This window comes from Lissotriton vulgaris, chromosome 6 (genome assembly GCF_964263255.1).
Source record: "Lissotriton vulgaris chromosome 6, aLisVul1.2, whole genome shotgun sequence".
Lineage (NCBI taxonomy): Eukaryota > Metazoa > Chordata > Amphibia > Caudata > Salamandridae > Lissotriton > Lissotriton vulgaris.
In genome coordinates this window covers 1,482,524,103-1,482,545,571 of record NC_141694.1, presented here as the reverse complement: position 1 = coordinate 1,482,545,571, position 21,469 = coordinate 1,482,524,103, and the positions used below count along the sequence as shown (strand labels likewise).

Sequence of the window (21,469 nt, the reverse complement as noted above, 5' to 3'; positions counted from 1 at the left end):
CAACAGGATTTATACAGTGAGGCTTCCTCTAGCCCTAGTGAGACCTCGTATTGGTGAGTTTCAGCGCCAATTCTTAGCCACAAACACTGTGCAGGCTTAAAATAATGCAAGAATCCTTGACACATCCGGATTTTAAATTGCAGATTGCAGAACCAGATTTCCATAAAATAAGGAACCGCCCAAATCAACAGGAGTGAATGAATATGAGAGACAGATGTCTGTTCTCATTTGGTGAGTTGACACCAACACCTAGGTTAAATCCGAATGCCTAAGAGCTACAATGTGAGTCCCATTTTACTTACCAATTATAATGTTTACCATGTTACACAGATTAAATACTACAGAAGAAAAGATCTTAATCAGCACAACTTGATGGTGTCCAACCCACGAGGGGACCCAGGCTGTTGCCGAAGTAGCTGGTAATTTGTAATCCCCATCCCTGTATGAAAGTTTTTATCTTTTTTACGGAAAACCCTGTGCAAAAACCAAACCTGATGGTTTTATTCTAATTAACCTACAGGCGCGTTGTCACTTTCCCTGCCCCCGTCCTGAAGAAGACCCGTCAGGGACCCACAACTAAGGCGTCAATAGGGTCGAAACGTCGACAATATACTCTAAGGACCAATCATCCAAGTCCAGCGTAACATAGCTAATTAATATAGCGTGTTGGATTAGAGAATTGTTGAAGTAGAGATTGGCTTTCTAAATTGTTCTTCCTCTCCCCCCCTCTATACTTTTCCTTCACATTTATATAACGCACCAATTGTTTTATCACTAAGTCACAACATTTTCACCTTATGTCACAATTTTCACTTCTTTGAAATGATGCGCCGTTTTTGTAAATGATTTCAATGCATAAATTAAGGAGTCAGTTTAAAACAGAAAGATGAAACATGAATGACAAATAATTCATTGATTAAAACATGTTCTGACCCTTCCTAGGTTTGGTTTGCACTGAATGATTTAACCGAGAGTCATAATGAGTAATACCGTTATGTTGTAAATATGTTTTGAGATACGCACAGTATTTAAAGTAATTCTGTACATACCCGACAGAACCATTGTTGAAAATATCAATATATTCAGGGAACGACATTTTTCTCTTTGTCTTTCAGCACTCCATGAGAGTGCATGTTTTCCTATTCTCACTGATGGCTGCTTCACACTGCAAACATCTGCTCCCCACCCAAATCCTCACATTTTTTTCTGCTTCCTCATCACGTCCTGCCCCCTCACTTATCCATTGCTTTCCCCAACAGTCCCTGGTTTTCGGTTTATTTTTCTATTCATTTTTAGGTTGAGTATCAAGACCTGTTGTATATACTTCTTTGTGGCTTGCAACCTGCCTACTGCTTACTTTTTTTATTTGTTTGTGTCCTTTCAAATTCTCTGCTTCCAAATGGTTCATCTTTCCTATTTGTCCAACTTTTTTTCATTTCTCTGACAGAAAAGCTGCCGAGTACTTGTACCCCTTCACTTGTCCCATTGTAGCCTCTGTTTCGGGACTACTTTTCCTTTTCTGTAATGGCATTTTAAACGAGCGCTATATGTTTTCATTTGCTTGGAGGTCCATGTCTGTAAATATGGCTCTAGATTCTGGACTTATCTTGTTATACTTGGTGTGCATTCAAGGACAGAGGTCAAATGTTAAAGGCCTTTTTCCGAGGGTGCCTGTACCCACCCCCCACCACTACTTTCAAGCACCCGAGCTGCTAATGCTGCCTTGTTAAGTGCTGTGCGCACTGCCTGCCAGGACATGCAGTTCCTTCTTTGTTTTTCAACTTGCTTCTTTTGCCGGAGCAGCGCTGCAGGGACTACATGCCCCATTGTACCCAGCACTTACTAGTTTCCGTGCTGACGTCAAGCAAGGATCAGGGCGAACACTGATGGTAGTGAAGGCCTGAAGAACGGTGCACAGCCGCTGCAGCCGCATCGCAGGATTGTAGTTTGACAAAGGTGAAGATGATGTGAAACTGAGGTGAGGCAGGGCGCCGGACTGTGAAGCCATAGTGAGAGCGGCCCGGGTGAACAGTTGTATGCAAAAATGCAGGGTTGTGGCCAAGGCACGGGGCTGGTCAGGCGTGTGCCATTGGGGTAGCGACCCACCTGCCTGGCCGCGGCCGAGTGAACTCTCGCTTGAGGAAGAAAGCTGGATTCCGGAGAGCTCCGGGGGCCAGGGGAGGCCCGGAGCAGGGTCGAATACTTTTCCTCCCGCTACCTGGGAAAACTGGGTAGAACTATAACAAAGGCCTCCTGCTGCGGTTATATCGCCGGGGATGAGCAGCCGGTACAGGGAAGGGATGGAGCCCTGGGGCATACATCAGTACCTTCACCTGTGGAAGGATCCTAGGTAAACTGTGAATGTAGTAGAGTTTGCCAGGCCTGAGCAACAGAGTGAGTGGTTCTGCTGCCCTCCTCTTTTTAGTGGTGTGCTGCCTGGGCCTGAAGAGCGATCGAGAGCTGGACTTCTGCTCGGGGCATGTGGATGGACGGACTGACTAGGTTCACACTAGGAGGCACATGCAAAGCGACTATTCAGAAAGATACATTAAACAGCGGCCCGCCCCGAGCACTGAAGATATGTAGCGCGTTTTACTCTTATAACAGGACAGTCTTAGGCAATATGAGGAAGGCGGACAGAACTCAGTCCAGACTGACTTTAAAATAAAAAAAGACTGGAAAAGACAAACACACCTTGCCAGAGGATAGGAATGCTGATGTGGCCCTGGCTAAGTAATCACCGCTAGAGGCTACGCTGCAGGTCATGCTGCTTAGCCTGCAGTCAATAGAAGAACAAATCGATACATTAAATATATGGATGTACCACGTCACCGCATTGCTGGAGACGAACACAACATGCTTAAATGAAGCCGAACAACGCATCTCTACTATGGAAGATGAGGTGCACACTGTGAGTTCCAAATGTCTCAATATAGAAAAATTACTGGCCATCATATAAGCCAAAAATGAAGACTTAAAAACCCCCTCCCGACGCAACAATGTATGCATCCTAGGGGTGCGGGAGGCCACAAACACTGGAAAGATGGAAACTTATGCTGAAACATTGCTGACGAAAGGCTTCTGAGCTAATAAATTCTCATCTCTACTAGTTGTGGAGCGGGCGCACAGATCTCTTATGGCCAGGCAGCTGCTGGGGGCTCCCCCCTCACTATCGCGGCAAATCTGTTGAACTACAGGGACAGAGACGCTATTCTGAGATTGGTCAGAAATAGACACACTATCACATATCAGGGAAACTCCTTTTTCCCCGAATTTCATGCCACGTTCAGGCGGCGCAAAGGCGCCTCTCCCAATATAGAAAAAGCTTCAGCAGTCAAAGATCCCTTATGCCATGCTGTACCCAGCTCGGTTGCACATAGAACACAGCGGTAGCTCCAAGATCTTCAAGTCGACCAAAGCGGCAATGGACTATGGGAAAAAGATAACAGCAAGGCAGCGGGAACATGTAGAAGAAGATGAGGCCCCCACTACAGAATGACACCGACAACAATACTTTAATACCATCAGCCAGCTAGCCCTGGAAGATAGATGCAGTCTTGACACCCTATTTGTGAGGGGTGACACTTGAGGGAGGGCTAAGCAGCTAGGGGAGAGCATGTCAATTGGCTGCTTCCCCTCCGCTGCCCCGCTGAACGGACTAAAGCGGACCGGTAAGTTGAGCCAAACTGAAGAGGGCCGGGTGAGTGCATTTGAACTCTAGTGTTGCCCCCAACTTATACGTTTGAAAAAATAAGGGTGGCCTGACTAAGTTCCTAAATCAGGGTGCATCAAGCAATTGGAATCAAAATTATTTAGGAACGTTGAAAATAATATTGCGGACCTGAAAAGCATTCACAATATTCAATACATAAACCGCTAGGTACAAAAATATGAATTTTTAATTCTAATTTACACAATAGTCACATAGTAATGTAATTTAAGAACAGAAACAACAAAATATACTAGAGATAATGATAACCTCTGTATTTAGAAAAATGTTTAGACATTGTATCTGGTCTAGGGAGGACCTGGCCTGGCAGTTTGGACTGAACTGTTCCCATGAGGAGCATGGTCAAGACTGATTTGCATATGGCTGGGTCCAAACTGGGGTGGCATAGTGAGCAAAAGAACGATTAAACCCAGATCTCTTGACTAGGGGTAAGTGGCTGAAAAGTTTCAGCAGTCCTGACTGGGGCTGAGTGGTCAAAAAGTTTCAGCATACCATACATCATCTTGGATGATACCCCGAAACTGGTCCCAGGATGCTTCTTTCTGGTCCAGGTAGGACCTGGCCTGGCAATTCGGCTGCACCGTTCCCATGATGAGCAGGGTCAAGACTGATTTGCATATGGCTGGGTCCAAACTAGGATGGCATAGTGGGTAATATAACTATGGATTAAACCAAGATGTCTTAACTGGGGGTGGGTGGCTGAAAAGTTTCAGCACTCCGTCTGTCATCTTGTTGTGTTTGCCATTTTTTCATTGTGTTACTTACTCCTTGTCGGTTGTTGGTGTCGGGACACTGCAGAGCCAGCCAATCACCATAATTTCACTCAGTTCCTCGCCACAAAATTCAATTCCTCACATTTCCATTCCACACCACATTATTCAACAACACATCACATTTTTCACAACACGCCACATGCATCCAATCCACACCACCCCACAGAATTTCACATAAGGCCACAAAATTCAACAGCGCACCACATAATTAAACTTTACTTCATACCACTCCACAACACAAAATACCATTCCACATAATTACACTCCGTGATGCACAGTCCTACTCCACATGATTCCAGTACCACATAATTACTATCCGCTTAATGTCACTGCACGCTCTGCCACATAATTCCACTACATAAATCCACACCACGCAATTCCACAGTTAGCAATTAAACTCAGCACCATAATTGCGCCACATACATCCACTTTACTCCATAACACATGGATAAAAGACATTGTCATTTACAACGCCAATAGCTCTAACACGCGCAAAAGCGTTACCTATTGGCTTTGGCAGTGCGTGTTTTTTCTACTCCCGAAGGTCCACCAAAGGCTTCTTTAACTCCTTCGCCCCATATCCACTCCCCTGTTGCTTCCCGCCATCGTATCCTCCCTAAACACTTTCAGATTTTTTTGGGGGGAGAGCCAAGCAGCTGCTAGGACACTCTGAAGTGCTAAAAACGAAAATTACATTTCATTTGCTGTCCCAAATGGCATCCACATGTTGGATCGGTAAATAAAGTAAAATAAATGGCATCCACGTCCTTCCTCAGTAGAACGCATGTCTGGTATACAGCATTTAAATTTTTACCTGTGCTGCACAGCATCAGCAAAAACCATTGGCAAACCTGTTGGGTCGAAAGTGTCCGCATTATTGCCATTACCAATGCTTTTTTTTTAGTCGGTCCAGGAAATTACTTTTTCATTTTAATCCTATCTGGTTATTAGCCACACGGCGGCGCTGTTAGCTTGTATGTAGAGAGGAGTGTGTTCGTGTAACACCTGCTAACGGGGCTGCGTTTATCTTTATTTCTTTTTCAGTCGGTGATGCACTTTACACAAACTGACATTCTTTTGCTTCAATGTGTGCTTTCAAAGTCGATTTGAAAGAACTAGAACTGAGTAAACCGACATTTTCACAGTGTCTGGAGTTTGATAGCGTTTTCACTAATTGTATAATAATTGTTTAAACGAGATTGAAAAATACTCGGAAATAGATCATATTGTGTGTGAAAGGTTTGACTCAAGCTACAACAAAAGAAACCAGCAGTTAAACCCCGGCCCGCAGAACTTTAATAGAAAGCTACAGTTCAAAACTTAAGAAACTAGGAAACCCCAAAAGCTAATTGTATCCAGGCCGAATAGCAAGTGTATCTCGACATGGTCATGCAGTGGAACATCTGCATCACACAGGAGCAGGATGAAACAGAAGGCTGCCTGCCATAAAGCAGGAACAAAGTGGAACAGATGTTGGGTGGAATGGAATTTATGAAGGCTTAAACATTCTAATAGTGGATAGACCCAATATTTTAATTGTAGTATATTTCCTATCTGTGCGCGTAATCTTTCTGCAGGTATAGCATATGGCAACATCTAGGAAGCATTAGCAAGGACAATAGATTTCACCTTATGATTTGCGAATGCAGACCTCTAGGCTTTGCAAACGTTTTTTTGCAGATGGCGTTCAACATAAGCAAAAAAGCACAATGATATATATGTACACTTGCGTGGGTACACATGGTGCCGTGGGACACCATGCGTTAACGTGGACACGTGCATGCATCCCCACGCAGCTGACTTTTTTTTTAGGTCTCCCCTAGGCAGCACATGCGTTGTCTAATCGAAACATGCTGTGTTCAGGATGTGTTAGAACAGGCAACAATGTCTCAACAGGTCACATTTAAATAGATTTATAAATAGCATGCGAATGGCAGAATCTGGGCTTGAAGCCCCTCTCATCTTTTCTATTGGCTTCTTGGGCTTTACATTGGTGAAATAGCTTACCAGTCCCTTCTTTTCAAATATTGTAGGCTCCCATACGGACTGCCCTGTTACATGGGCTCTTATGCTGCATGTTATTTTAACCCTTGTAAGCACTATTTATTTCTTTAGCCTGCCCCATAGCAGCGCTGCCGCTCAGCTGTCCTCTTGAGCTGCCCTTTATTTAAAAGTAGATCCCTCCCACCGCCAATACAGCATCGAGCAGCACTTGCCGCGCGCCTTTTTTTATTAACGGTGCCCGTATGTTATTTCTTTTCTTTGCTGGCCTGCAAAGCACACCCTCCCACCTCCAAAACTGCATCGAGCAGCGCTCACCATGCGCCTTTATTTATTTATTTACGGGACCCACATGCTTTTTAGGTCTCGCTGAGCCAACGCGCATGCGTTGCTCTGCGAGAGTTAAGTAAGGGCTCTCAAAAATGCTCCCAAAGTCTGCAGGCGGATCGTGCACAGTGCATGAGTGCCGGGCGCGCGCACCATTTGTCCACCTGCAGCCTTTGGGAGGACTTTCGCGGCCGCTTTGATGTTCTCAGTGAGCCACGCGGCCACTGAACATCAAAGCGGCCGAGAAAGTGATCACCATTTGCCAACAGGCCGGGAGGAGGTGACTTTTATTTTATTAGTTCCATTGCCGAACTGGCCGCATGCATTTGTTTTCTCTTTAATTACTTAGTTTAAAATGGTGCCACTGCTTGCATGGACTGTTTTCGAACTTGCAGCTTAAGCTAGCAGCATGTATGTTTTAGTTGCTATTTTCTTGTTTAGGTCTCGCTGATCTAACGCGCAAGCGTTGATCTGCGAGAGTTTAGTAAGGGACTTTTAAAAATGCTCCCAAAGTCTGCAGGAGCAATTTCGCAGCCGCTTTGATGTTCTCAGTGAGCCGCGGCGGCCACTGAGAACATCTTCCTGCTTGTTTAGTTTAACCTCCACGCCTGCTTTTCAGACCTACTCCTCCATTGCCGCTCCTACATGGTCTTATTTTTTTTTTATCTTTTTTTTTTTTTTTGAAGCACCAGGCCGCACATTTCTGCCACCCACACTGCTTAAAAAATTACCGCTTACATTCAACTTTTATTTATTTACCGATCTGTCTCACATGGATAAAAAATAAATGTCACACAAGTCATTCTGTTGGTTTGTGGTTCTGGGAAAGACACTGGGAAAGACAACAGTTCCAAAATCCGAGGCCCGTAGGCTTTTCCAGTGCTTGTGTTTTTTTTGTTTGTTTGCGATAATCTGGAGAAACACAGAACACACCTTACCCACCAAACCCCATGAATTGCCTCTCTTCTTGATGTGTTTTTCACTTCCTATTGTTTGTTGTAGATAAACAAGCCCCTTGTCCCACATCCCTCTCCAACCCCACCCCTCTGCCAGGTGGACATATAATGAAAACTCGGGGTGCCTGAAGGGCATGCTGATTGACGGAGCGGAGGGCATGAGGAGAGGTGGAGAAGATCTGTGTACCACACCCTTCTTGGCCAATCGGGGCGATCAATATGACATGGGCCCGGTCTTGGCGAATCTTCCTCAGAACCTGAGGAATCAAGGGTATGGGAGGAAACGCGGAAAGGAGTTGTGAGTTCCAACTCAACTGAAACGCGTCCCCCAAAGCTCCCCGCATCAGATGCTGGAGACTGCAGAATGACGGGCAGTGTGCATTCTCGTGAGTGGCAAACAGGTCCACCTGAGAAGTTCCCCACGTCCGAAAGTCGTGACGAACCACCTCCGGTTGAAGCCTCCACTCGTGGTCGGCAGAGAAATGCCAACTGAGACTGTCTGCATTCACTTTCAGAACTCTGGCCAGATAATTTGCCATCAGACAAATATGATTGTCCTGAACCCAGGGGGCGCTAGAGGGCGCGCACGCAGAATGACCGCACTGTAATGAGGCTCCTGCTATCTGGAACCAAATATCCTTTCATTATCCTAGGTAAATGACTGTATAGTGCGCCTGCAAGGGGTGGCATTTGTAGATCTAGCCACATTGGACACTCGGTACAAGTTGCAGCGTAATACCTACTACGAAGAGAAACATCTGGGCGATAGAAGTTTGCGCTGTGCCGTGGACTTCTGCTGTGTGGAACTGGAGTGCTGCTCAGGGTGGACGAGGGGTGGGTGGAGGGCGGGGGACCGCCATAGGGGGCACCGCCATAGAGGGCAGAGACGGGCGCTGCGCTCCGGGAGGTCCTTCCCCGCGCATAGTGCAACTAGAGATTGCTGCAGATAACGGGAGCGGAGGCTCTGGAGGAACATGAGATGTGGCAGTAGCGGAAAGAAGTATGCAAGAGTGGCATCGTGACGGCCGGATGGCGGATCTGAGAAGCGCAAGGCCGGGACAGTGAGTGCGGGAACCCCACTGAAAAGAGTACATACCGAGGGATGATGAAGGAGTAGCTGAAGGTTGTGGGCCCACCCCTCCCCCATTGCCAGATTTGTGGGCACTAGAGTGAGGCTTGTGCCATGGTGGCATTGAAGAGAGTGGAATGAGAATGATGCTGCGGGACTACCATTAATGGTGGTACTATGGGACTCCCTGCACTTGGTGGACTCAAAGACTGAGAGGTGGGTGTCAGAGGTGCTGGATCTGCGCTGTTTGCTCCCGCGTAAACATAATAAAAAGCATGGTACTGGTGGAGGTACTGAGGCGGCGCAGTGAGCCATCACCCAGCTTGGACTACATTGTGGACACTCGGTGCGGAGAAGGGCTGGAACACCATAAAGACTTAATACGATGGATATCTGACCTGCAGCGGTATGGGGGAGTACTCATTACTGGTGGGGCTTCAGGATAGTCAACGTCAAGCTACCAAGCCGTACCAGACATGGGGAAGACTGACGCCAGACAACCAAAACTGTCCTTTGAGGCAGCAAAGAAGGGGAACAAGACCGCACAAGATGATCAAGACCTGGAGTCTCATACACGATCGCAGGCCTCGGATTTGAATAACATATTGCAAGAAATACGACAAGGCTTTGCCACGGTAGTTGACAAAGTAGACCGGATGTCTTCCAGAATGAATGCTCTAGCCCAGAAGCTTGACGGTCATGAAGTCCGCATAAAGGAGACAGAGCGCAGGATCTCCGATGTAGATGACGTCACGGCAAGCCACACCACGCAACTGACTAGAATGGAACAGCTACTATGTGCAGTAGCGGCAAAGAATGAGGACTTGGTGGCCAGCGGCAGGCGCAACAACATACGCGTCGTAGGTGTGCCGGAATCGACCAACACTGAGAGAATGGAGGACTATATAGAGAGGTTACTTTTGGAACTATTGGAAAAGAGGCGTTTTCCTCCCAGTTTATAGTAGAACGGGCGCGCAGATCGCTTGATCCGGGGCCAACACCTGGCAACCCTCCGCACCCCATCATAGCTAGGCTGTTGAACTACCGAGATCGTGACGTGGCCTTGCGGGCGGCGAGACAGAAGCAAGCATTGACGTTTGATGGCGTCTCCTTCTCGATATACCCGGATTTTACCCCCATTGTACAGGAAGAGAGACGGAAATTTGTGGAAGTCAAAAAGAAACTGAGAGCGGCGCAGATCGATTACGCACTACTATATCCGGCAAAACTCAGAGTGACCCATCAGGGGAAACAAAGATTCTTCACGAATCCGCAGCAGATTCCTCGCCGAACAGTGCGGCGCTCGCATCAAGGTGGAGGAGATCCAGGGGCCTCTCAGAATCCTGAGCGTAATGCTGACGATGTGGATATGGAATTACTACTCCCTAGAGTCGCTAATGGGTGCCGTGTGGTGCTGAGCAACTGCCTGAAATGTGCTGGGGCACAGAGAAATGAAGGGCGGTGAGAAATCCTCTAATGACTCATTTACTAATAAGTTATTACTGTTCCAGGTTCCGCGTCCAGCCCACCCTGTGAGGTATGGTAAGATGCCGGGGGGACTTTAAGTGAAGTGGAGAGACTGCGTAGCTCTCTAGACATGTTCCCCCAAGGGTGTTTTCCCTCAGAAGGCAATGTCACACTGTTGGGGCGGGAAATGTTGCTGTGTTTGTTGCAGTTGCGGGAAGGCGGGTGGGAATTTGATGCTGGCATAATTGGGTTGCTTCAGTGGGAGGGGGTGGGGAGGGAGAGAAGTTGGTTTGTAAGAAAATGTATGTATAAAAGTGTTTCCCATAGGGAAGACCGACTGGATGGGTTAGACAGAGTACAGCACCTACGACAAGTGATTTCTCAAAGGAGTATAGCAAGGGCAGGTCTGGCTACGGATGAATGCATCGCAATTATGGATCCAGGAGAGAATAGGGTTAATGGCTAATCCGACTATAGACACTTTTCACATTGTTAAATGGAATGTGCGGGGGCTGGGGGACCCAAGGAAGAAACAGCAGTTTCTGTCATATCTGGATAGACATAATGTGCATGTAGCTATGTTGCAGGAAACTCACTTAGGTAGTAGAACACAGCCCACCTTTGCCACTCAATGGGCAGCCCATAGAGTATTCTCCTCTTACTCCACATACGCACGGGGAACAGCAATTTTGATCAAGAAACTGGTCCCTTTCAGGAAACCTTTAGGGTAACTCTCAGTGGATATTGTATAGCTAAGGGGGGTGGAGTGCTTAGAGACTTCCTGCATACACTGAGGACACTAGAAACGGAACTGAAAGTGGTAGAGCTGGAACTTGCGAAGGATCCAAGGAGGGAGGTGCAGGCGGCGTTCAGAGAGAAAATCACAGAGTATATGGAAGAGGCTCAGAGGGAAGCTCCGTTCCGAGGGAAGCATTGGGTGGCCGTTAATATGGCAAAGGTGACAGACCGGGTATGACGTTAGCCCAAAGGATAGTACAGCCTAGGTGTAACACTTATGTAATGGAAGTGGAGGACCCAGTTACATCAGATCACAATTCCATTTTATTTTTATTTAATATTGAACATAATCATACAGCACCCCGGTCGTTTTCTATCCCTAAGCACCTGTTTACAAATACTTTGTGTATCTCTCAACTTAAGCTACATATTCTAGAATTTATTAAACTCAATCTTAATTCCACCTCATGTATTATTGTTTGAGATGCCCGTAAGGCTAGAAACCGGGGTTTCACTAAGCAATTTCAGTTTCGACAAAATTCTGAGCGCCGTAAAACAGATAAAACATTGATTAATAATATTCATTTAGCTGAACTTCTATTGATTGATGCTCTTCGCTTACGCTCCTCCAATGTGTTGGAATTAGGATTACAGCTAGGGCGATTAAAAGCTGCTCTTAAAACAATTTTTTGGGTAAAAAGTAGTATAAAACTACACAAATTCCATATCACCCAATATGAGAGTGGAGACAAAATTGGGAAACTCCTAGCTTATAAAGTAGCGGATGAGAGAGCTAATACTCTGATTAAAAACCTGAGTGGCCCAAATAACATCATATATGACCAACCACTAAAGATATTAGAACAATTTGCAATGTTCTATAAGAAATTATATACTCCAGAAAGCTATCCTACACCCTATCTGGATCGCACCATTTTAGGAAAATCAGAGCTCCTCGAGCTTGATCAACTGTCCGATCATATTAGTCAGCTAGAGATTAGACAGGCGATATTCTCTTTACCATCGGGAAAAGCGACCTGGGGAGATGCGATAACTGTTGAGGTTTATAAAATATGTAGTGATGAGCTAGTATCTCACTTCCAACAAGTCATTAACTTCATTGGGGTCAATGGGAAAGCCCCGTGTTCTTGGAACATTGTCAAATTGGTCTTTTTCTGAAGAAGGACAAACCGGCTGACTAAGGTGGTTCATACCGCCCCATCTCGCTGATGAATGCTGATGCCAAGGTGTTTGCTAAAGTGCTGGCCACTCGTTTGGCCCCCTTTATACCTAAAATAGTCAACCCACAACAACACAGGTTTGTAATGGGTAGGGATACCACCGCTCACATCAATATGGCTATTACTGCCTTTGATATAGCAGAGACAGAATCCACCCCACTCGGTATGATCCTACTTGATGCAGAGAAGGCCTTTGCCCGAGTGGGCTGGGATTATCTCTGACTAGTGATGACTAACTTTGGCTTTAGCGGTAAATTTTGAGCTGGGCTCGCTCTTTATATGATAACCCTACCGCGAAAGTTAGTTATGCGGGCTTGACATCAGCTTCTTTCTCCATATCGCGAGGCACCCGTCAGGGGTGTCCCTTGTCACCTCTTTTGTTTGCCCTGTCGATGGAACCATTTCTTTACTATTACAGCTACAATCATGTTTTATCCCTTTTTAGTTTGGGCCCTCATTCACGGACGATAACGGCATATGCCGATGATATCGCCATTTATTCTACCTATGTCACAAAGGCTGTACATGGAATCACCAATGAGGCTAGCAGATTTGGAGATGTCTCCGGATACAAATTAAATTTAAATAAAACTCAAATAATTGCTAATTATAAACCAGCAGCAGCAATATTAGGATTATGTCAGACGGCCGCTTACTTAGGGTTAAAAAATTCTGCTAAAATTAAGGAAATAGTAACAATTAATTACGATGCTTTAGTTAAAGCTCCCTTTAAATATCATAGGTAGGATCAATCTGATCTGAATGAAAATATTACCTAAATTTCTTTATTTATTCCGTTCTATTCCTCTTGCATGTAGCAATTCTTTTTTTAGAAAACTGGACGGAATATTTAGTAGTTTTATTTGGGGATATCGTAAAGCCCGCCGGTCCATGGTGCTGTTCAAAGGTGCATTTGACAACTGGGGGCTAAACTTTCCGGATTTCAAGCTATATTTTTGGGCAACTTTCCTAGGACGTCTTCGGTGTCTAATACCAACTTTAATTTTTTACTTTTATGTTAAATTCGGACTCTAATATGTTTTAGTTAAGGGTTAACGATCCCAATTATTTCAAAAGGGTCAAATTTAAGACCGCCAAGGACCTGGTTAAAATTTGGTGTAATATTTTGGCTTTTTGCCACACTTCTTTCTACCATCCTAAACTTTTGTTGTGGCTTAACCCTGGACTTCAGGAATCTTTAGTGATGGCGCGACAAATATTTGGCTTGCACATGGTATAAAAACACTCGGAGACTTATATGGTACGCAAGGCTTTTTGAGTTTTGAGACACCAAAAATGTTATATAAGGTTACAGAATCAATGAGGTTTAAATATATACAAATACATGATTTCTTTATTCGTAAGATGAAACTTTTTGATACATTGGATTCGGATATTTGGGATTGTTTTTATTCATATAAGAATAAATCTTTAATTAGTGGTGGTTATAAATGTCTCACTACTTACAAAGTCAGTGACTGTTCTATACTAGCAGAAAAATGGAGCAAAATGCTGGGAAGTAACATCACCCCCACTATGATTAACTTATCTCTTCGTAATATTAATAATTCAGTTCTCTCTTCTAGTTTAAGACTCCAGCAATTTAAGAACACTTGTATGCTCTATCATACTCCAGAAAGGATTTCAAAATGGACTACGAGTGTCTCATATAACGATCGAACTAAATGCCCCAAGTGTGCTCTTGCAGCTGCGGATTTGGAACATATGTTATTTTCTTGCCCTATGCTATCTGAATTTTGGATGGCTTTGGACAAGATAATGAAACAAAAATTGATTTGTTCACCTCTTCTTACAGCGTCTTCAGTTTTACTTGACACTAATACTACCTATGCTCCGCAGCAAACTATAATCACTACTATACTATCATGTGCTAAATTGACAATTGCCCGCGCCTGGATTTCGCCCAATCCCCCACATATTATGGAATGGTGGTCATTGTTTAATTAAATTTACTCCATGGAACTCGCTTTGGCTAGACTTAGAGGTACACAGTCTTTCATTAAATTTGGGGTTCATTTATTATGTGAAGGTTACTTTGTGCTTAAATTGTGGCTTTTATTTTGTGGTTGGTTCCTGCAACATTGTATATATATTTATTTATGCCATCATTGTTTATTGTATGGTCTGATTTTGCTACTAATTTAATTTTCATTCTGTTTCTTTGTTTTCTTCTCTCGTATATTGTCTGGTTTTGTTTAATAACATGTATCTTTCTCCTTTGAGTTGCGAATAAAAACAAAAAGGAAGTGGGGACCCAGACGGGGGATCTGTCAGGAGACACCTCACATACTCAATACCTTTATGAGGCATTACAAATCACTTTACACCACCACGAGAACGCAGACGCTGGAACTAGATAGCTTCTTGGGAGATGTGGCGTTGGGGTGGCTCAGCGACGGACAGAGTGCCTTTCTGAGTGCGCCGTTTGAACTCGATGAAGTGTGAGAGGCTATAATGGGGTTGCAATCCGGGAAGGCCACAGAGTCGGGCGGTATCCCGGCAGAATTTTACAAAACATACATAGATATAATGTCCCCCATTCTTAAAGAAATCTATGAAGACGTGCTGGAGGTGGGCCACCTGCCGGCCTCCATGAGAGAGGCGCTCATGCTGTCTCTGTTAAAGCCGGGTAAGGAACCAACTCACTGTGATTCCTATAGACCATTATCACTCCTGAATTGCGATGCAAAAATATTAGCTAAATTAATTGCAACATGTCTGAGTCTGTTAATGGAAAATCTAATATTGCCTGACCAATCGGGCTTTACGCCCAACAGAGCCACTTCTCACAACCTTAGGACACTGTTTGCTGTCTTAAATAATGGCTTGCATGAATTGCCGATGGCGGCCATCTTCCTGGATGCCACCAAAGCATTTGACTCCATCGAATGGGACTATATCTTTAGCGTTATGACGTGCATGGGCTCCCCCCCCCATATTCCTGTCATGGATCCAATTGTTATATTGCAGACCAGTGGCTAGGGTCCTCGTTAATGGTCACGCAACACAGACCTTCAACATCACTAGGGGAAAAAGGCAGGGATGCCCGCTTTCCCCATTATTATTTGCTATAGCGACGGAACCACTTGCGGCTAAACTAAGACCGCACCACAAAGAGAAGGCCCTCTGATGTAATCTGCGGCAGGTGTTGATATCGCTGTACGCCGATGACATCACACTGTACATTCGCGACCCTCAGCAGAACCTGAACCCGATATTCAGAGAATTTATAGTATTCGGGCAGCTCTCGGGTGTACAAATAAACTGGGGGAAATCATGTATCTTTCCATTGACGTCGGTTACTACACCTTTCCCAATAGATTTTCCCCTGGAATGGTGCGATAAGGATTTGAAGTACTTAGGAGTAAGAATCACTAGAGATAGGAATGAACTCATGCGATTGATTTATGGCACGGCCATGGCTAAAATAACCGACTGTGTCACACGCTGGGTCTCAATGTCTCTCAATGGTGGGTCGGGCTTCATTGATAAAAATGGTGGTGCTTCCCAGGTTACTATACCTTTTCCTGAACATCCCTTTCTATCCGGGGGCGTTTTTCTTCAAATCACTTAAATCGGAGATGATCCGGCTAGTCTGGGGAGGAAACCAGCCTAGACTGCAATGGGAGGTACTGACGAGACCATATGAGAAGGGAGGGTTTGGGATCCCAAATTTTGAGTTGTATTGTATGTATGCGCAGGCCCACTATGCATGGTATTGGGTGAAGCAGTCGACATATATACCACAAGTGGCAGCCTAACATTGGCTGGCGCATCCTACACCAATAGAAGGTGCACTATATGTAGTAGCTAGAAATAGGGATGCAGCTGCTGATGCACTTACGGGCACTGTAGCAGCATGGACATACATACAGCGTAAGCTGGATAAGCCCATGTTATACTCTCCCTTGATGCCCCTAGTGTACCACCCTGAGATGCCTTTGTTACAGGAGGGGGTATTCAAAAAATTCAAGCAGTGAACGTGGGTACATACTTGGGGAGATCTATATCACAAAGGCCAATTCCGTAGTATAGACCATTTGTTCCACGCGACGCAGAAGACCCCGTTAGATGTGTTTATATATCTGAGGTTAAAGAACAGATTATGGGCTGTTACCCCTGAGTTTCCAGTAGAACCGCCGGTTTTGCCTCCTCTGCAGCTCATGTTGGAGAGAGTTGTACCCAAGAGGTTAGTGTCGCTCTTATATCCCACGATACATACACAAGCGGAGGTGATCCCCCCCGACCTCGCGTGGAAGGTGGGAAGAGGAGCTAGGGATGGCTCTATCTGACGAACAGTGGGAATAGAGCTGTCTACAAACAGAGTTTCAGCCAGTAGTAGACTTCGAATAATTAATTATACATTTTTACATAGATTGTACTATACTCCGGCCAAGATGTACAGGTTTAAGTTACGGGAAGACAACAGATGTGACAGGTGCCATGTGGCAGGGGCAGATTTTTGGCATTTGGCATGGGAATGCCCAGAGGTCAACAACTACTGGGATCGGATATTTCACGCATTGAGGGAAATGATTGACACTACTGTAGAGGCCACACCACAGATGTCACTGCTGGGACAGGTGAAGTCACTCCGTCCTGAGCACCGTCAGTTCACAGCACTGGCACTCCTTTTGGCTAAAAGAAGGGTTGCATGCCGGTGGGGCCGAGGAAGCGCTCCCAAGTTCAAAGATTGGATTGCTGACTTAGTAATGTGCCAGGAACGATTATTGACATATGCGGAGCTGCTGCCAATATCATCGAGGTCTAGAGACATATGGGCACCTCTACAGTGCTATCTGCAGGTGCATCCATGTGAGACAGCGAGCTGAGATATAAGTAACTGTCATAAAGGGACAGCTTTGATAAACGACTACCAGATGTGATATATTGGGATGTCAGAGGTCTGAGTAGTGGGTACCCAGCATGGAGAGAAGCCAGATCTGATAAATAAGTCACCCCTTTAGGTTTGATTGTCACTGCACACAGCGGGAGGGGGTATTAGAACTGTGTTATTGAGGAAGTGTTGTTCTGGATTGCCTCCTCTATGAGACGTTGTTGGTGAAATTAATAATATTGTAACAGACATATGCGTTTATTGTTCCAAATAAATGATGCATGGGATGTTGTACTAGACCTGTGCTATATGTCGAGAAATGCAAGGTGCTGATACATGAATGTTTACGTTTTGAAATGAAAACCAATAAAAAGAAGTTGAAAAAAAAAATGATTGTCCTGAACCCAGGACCAGAGACACAGAGCCTCACTGCAGAGACAATGCGACCCCACTCCTCCCTGCTTGTTGACGCTGCACCAAGACAGACCGCAGCAGCTTCTCTGGAGAACCTGATCGACTCCTTGAGATCTCCGTTGTGTTTATACCACTGCCTGCGAAGTCACCACTGGAGCGCCCTCATGTGCCAGCGTGCATAGTTGACCAAAAGAATGCAGGAAGCAAACAGACCGAGCAGGCGGAGGACCTTCAGGACTGGAACGACCGCTCCATTGTAAAACAAGGGAATAATTTCCTGAATGTTGAGAATCCTTTGTGGAGGAGGGAATGCTCGACCGACCGTAGTGTCCAGTACTTCCCCTATGAACAGGTTGCGCTGAGAGGGCACCAGGCGAGACTTGGGAACGTTTATCGAAAAACCCAATGTTTACAACAGCTGAGTTGTCACCTGCAGATGATGAAGCACCTTCTCTGGCGACTCCGCTTTGAGCAGCCAGTCATCCAGAGAGGGGAAAGCTGGAGTCCCCGATCTCCTGAGAGGGGCTGCCACCACTGCCATCACCTTGGTGAAGACTCGAGGTGCAGTAGTAAGTCCAAACGGGAGAACCACAAACTAATAATGTTGCGACCACACCGTGAAACAGATACTTCCTGTGCCACCTCCGGATCGGGATATGAGAATACGTGTTCTGCAAGTCAATCGACACCATCCAGTCCTCTTGCTGTAGCGCCTGAAGAACCTGCACAAGGGTGAGCATCTTGAACTTTTCTTGCTTCAGAAAAAGGTTCTAGATCCTGAGATCCAGCATTGGACGTAACCTGCCATCTTTCTTGGGTATCAGGAAATACCAGGAGTAGCATCCCTGACCCCTCTCCCACTCTGGAACCACCTCTATTGCAGCTTTTTTCAATAATGTTAAGACTTCCTCTTGCAGGAAATGAATGTGGTCCTCCGAGCAAGCCCCTTGGCAAGGAGGGTAATTTGGAGGGAATTCCTGCAAGAGAAGGGCATACCCATTCTCCACAAGATTGAGAACCCAAAGGTCTGTAGTGACCGATTCCCAATCTTGCAGAAAGTGAGTAAGCCGACCCCCCCCCACAGGACCAACATGATCCAGAATGGTTGATCTAGGACTGCTTTGCTGTGGTAAGAGAGGGGGAGGTAGAGAAAAGGGAGGAGGAGGGCTGATGGCCTCGTGGGCGACCTCTGTTTTTGCCCTGTAGGATGTGTACAAGGGTTTTTGTTGCTGCTGTTGAGGTTGCCTATATGTCCGAAAGGACAACCTCCTAAATCCTCTGTATCTCCTGAACGATGAGCCTCTAGTTTGACCTTGAAGACCAAGAGATTTGGCTGTTGCCTTGCTGTCTTTAAATCTCTCTAAAGCAGCATCTGCCTTTTTCCCAAAAAGTCCTGAACCATCAAACGGTAGGTCTAAAAGCGTAGCTTGAACATCTGCCGAGGACTTCAGCCATGCACTCCTTGTAGCCACAGAAGATCCCATGATTCCTGCGACAGTCAGCAGTGTTTAATCAACTTTGTATCACCTGACGTGCAGCCGCCTGAGTATCATGTAACACTTCCTCAAAATTCTTTCTATCCTCCTCGGACAACTTAGGTGCGAGCTGTTTAGCCGAATCCAATAAAGCATGGATATATCTACCCATAAGACAGGTGGCATTAGTTGACTTTAGTGCCATGCTTGCTGAAGAGAAAACTTTCTTTTCAGATTGGTCAAGTTTCATCGACTCTCTGTACGCCAGAAATTGTGGAAATGCACCTGAAGATCTTTTTGAACCGGCAGCCTGAAAAACAAGGCTCTCAGGAGAAGGATGGGAAGATACAAAGTCAGGATCCCCTGGAGCCACCCTGTATCTCCGTGCAATAGTTTTGGAAACTGCAGGAGCTGAAAAAGGCTTGCGCCAAACCTCCATCACAGGGTCAGTGATTGCCTCATTGAATGGCAGTAGAGGTTCAATTACAGAAGGAGGTGAATGAAGAATTTCTGTTAAAATGTTCGACTTAAACACAGTAGTGGGAAGCTGAAGATCCAAAAGTTCTGCTGCCTTTTTGATCACTGTGTGATATGGGATCACATCCTTAGAAGGAGTATCAGATGCAGGTGAAAGTTCCCACTCTGGAGAGATATCAAGGCCACTTGCTTCCCTTAACTCAGCAACATTTTAATCTGAGTCCTGAACCTCACCTTCCTCCATCTCCTCCATCTGATACCTCTGTTCTTCTACAACCCTCTGGGCTTCTCTCCTAGATCTTATTCTAGGTGCAGGCGTCGATGTAGCCAAGATCGACTCCGTCAGATTCGGAGCCGGCGTCGTGCACGGATCCGACAGCGCCACCTGCACCGAACGAGGTCGAATAGAAGGCGCCGGAGAGATGGAAACGGCGTCGATGTCCTCAGCGCCGGGAAATGCCAAGACGGCGCCGCAGGAATAACAAGCATTTACAATGCAATGGTCTCGGCAATATTATAGGTAGAGCTATTGGTATTGCTCATTATTTTTTTTAATCTTTTTTGTATCCCTAAATAAATGGCATTGTCATTTCAATTGGTATTAGCTTTTTTTTGCATATGTGATACCTATTGCATTAGCAGAGAGAGAGTGAGGTAGTGAGAGAGAGAGTGAGGTATTGAAATAGAGAGAGAGTGAGGTAGTGGGAGAGAGTGAAGTAGATAGAGTGAGGTAGTGAGATAGAGAGTGAGGTAATGAAAGAGTGAGGTAGTGAGGGAGAGGGATGTTGTGAGGTAGTGAGATATAAGCATAGAGTGATGTTGTGATGTAGTGAGATAGAGAGAGGTAGTGAAAGAGAGTGAAAGTGAGTTAGTGAGATAGAAAGAGTGAGGTAGTGAGAGAGGTAGATAGAGAGTGAGGTAGTGAGAGACAGAGAGTGAGGTAGTGAGAGAGAGGGATGTTATGAGGTAGTGAGATAGAAACAGTGAGTGAGTTTGTGAGGTAGTGAGATAGAGAGTGAGGTAGTGAAAGAGAGAGTGAAAGTGACTTAGTGAGATAGAAAGAGAGAGAGTGAGGTAGTGAGATAGAGAGAGAGTGAGGTAGTGAGTTAGAGAGAGTGAAGTTGTGAGGTAGTGAGATAGAGAGTGAGTTAGTGAGAGAGTGATGTAGTGATTTTTTGAGGGAGTGAGTCGTGATATAGTGAGAGTGAGATAGTGAGATAGAAAGAGAGAGAGTGAGGTAGTGAGATAGAGAGAGAGTGAGCTAGTGAGATAGAGAAAGAGTAAAGTTGTGAGGTAGTGTGTTTGAGGGTGATGTGGAATGCATGCTAACAATAAGCAACAAACAAGCATGCTACAAATACCTCCCACCCCAAGACCGGCACTTACCTCTCATGCCGCTGATCAGCACGCATAAGCTGTCAGGAGAAACAAGAACAATCTATCCAAGGCTCATTAGCGCTCGTTCAACTGCCCATGATGGACCTGGCATAAAAGGCAACAGTTTCCTGATACACCGCAAAACTCTCCAGGCTCAAGAGAAACGAGAGCGACCTCATCAGCGGGAGGGGGCGGGAAAAAGACACGGACAGCGGGAGGGGAGCACCCCTGGGAGTTGGTGGGCCTGCTTTGGCCTGTCTCCATCGAGAGAGCCTGCTGTCACTTGGGAGCAGGCCTTGGGTTAGAGGGATCCCTCAGAGGCTGCAGCGCCTTTTGTAAAGTGATCTCCAAACACATTCCCAAAACCCCAAACAGGAGGTGAGGAAGGACCAGGGCACCAGAGCGAACAGGCAAGGCCCAAGCTAGTTAGAGGGGCTTTAAGGGGAAACAGAGGCCCGGACTGGGATTTGAAGCGCTGAAATCCGGATCACGGTTCACCAAAACAACCACTCGACTCGACTTTTAACATGCTGTCAAAAGCAGAGAGGGGCAACACCGGATAAAAA

At 45.7% G+C, this 21,469-nt stretch overlaps 1 protein-coding gene across 6 annotated transcripts in view; it reads left to right on the top strand.

Moving 5' to 3' along the window:
* Positions 1-21,469, top strand: part of EHBP1 (EH domain binding protein 1) — a 1,903,610-nt gene that overhangs the window by 256,257 nt on the left and 1,625,884 nt on the right. The window lies entirely within an intron of this gene.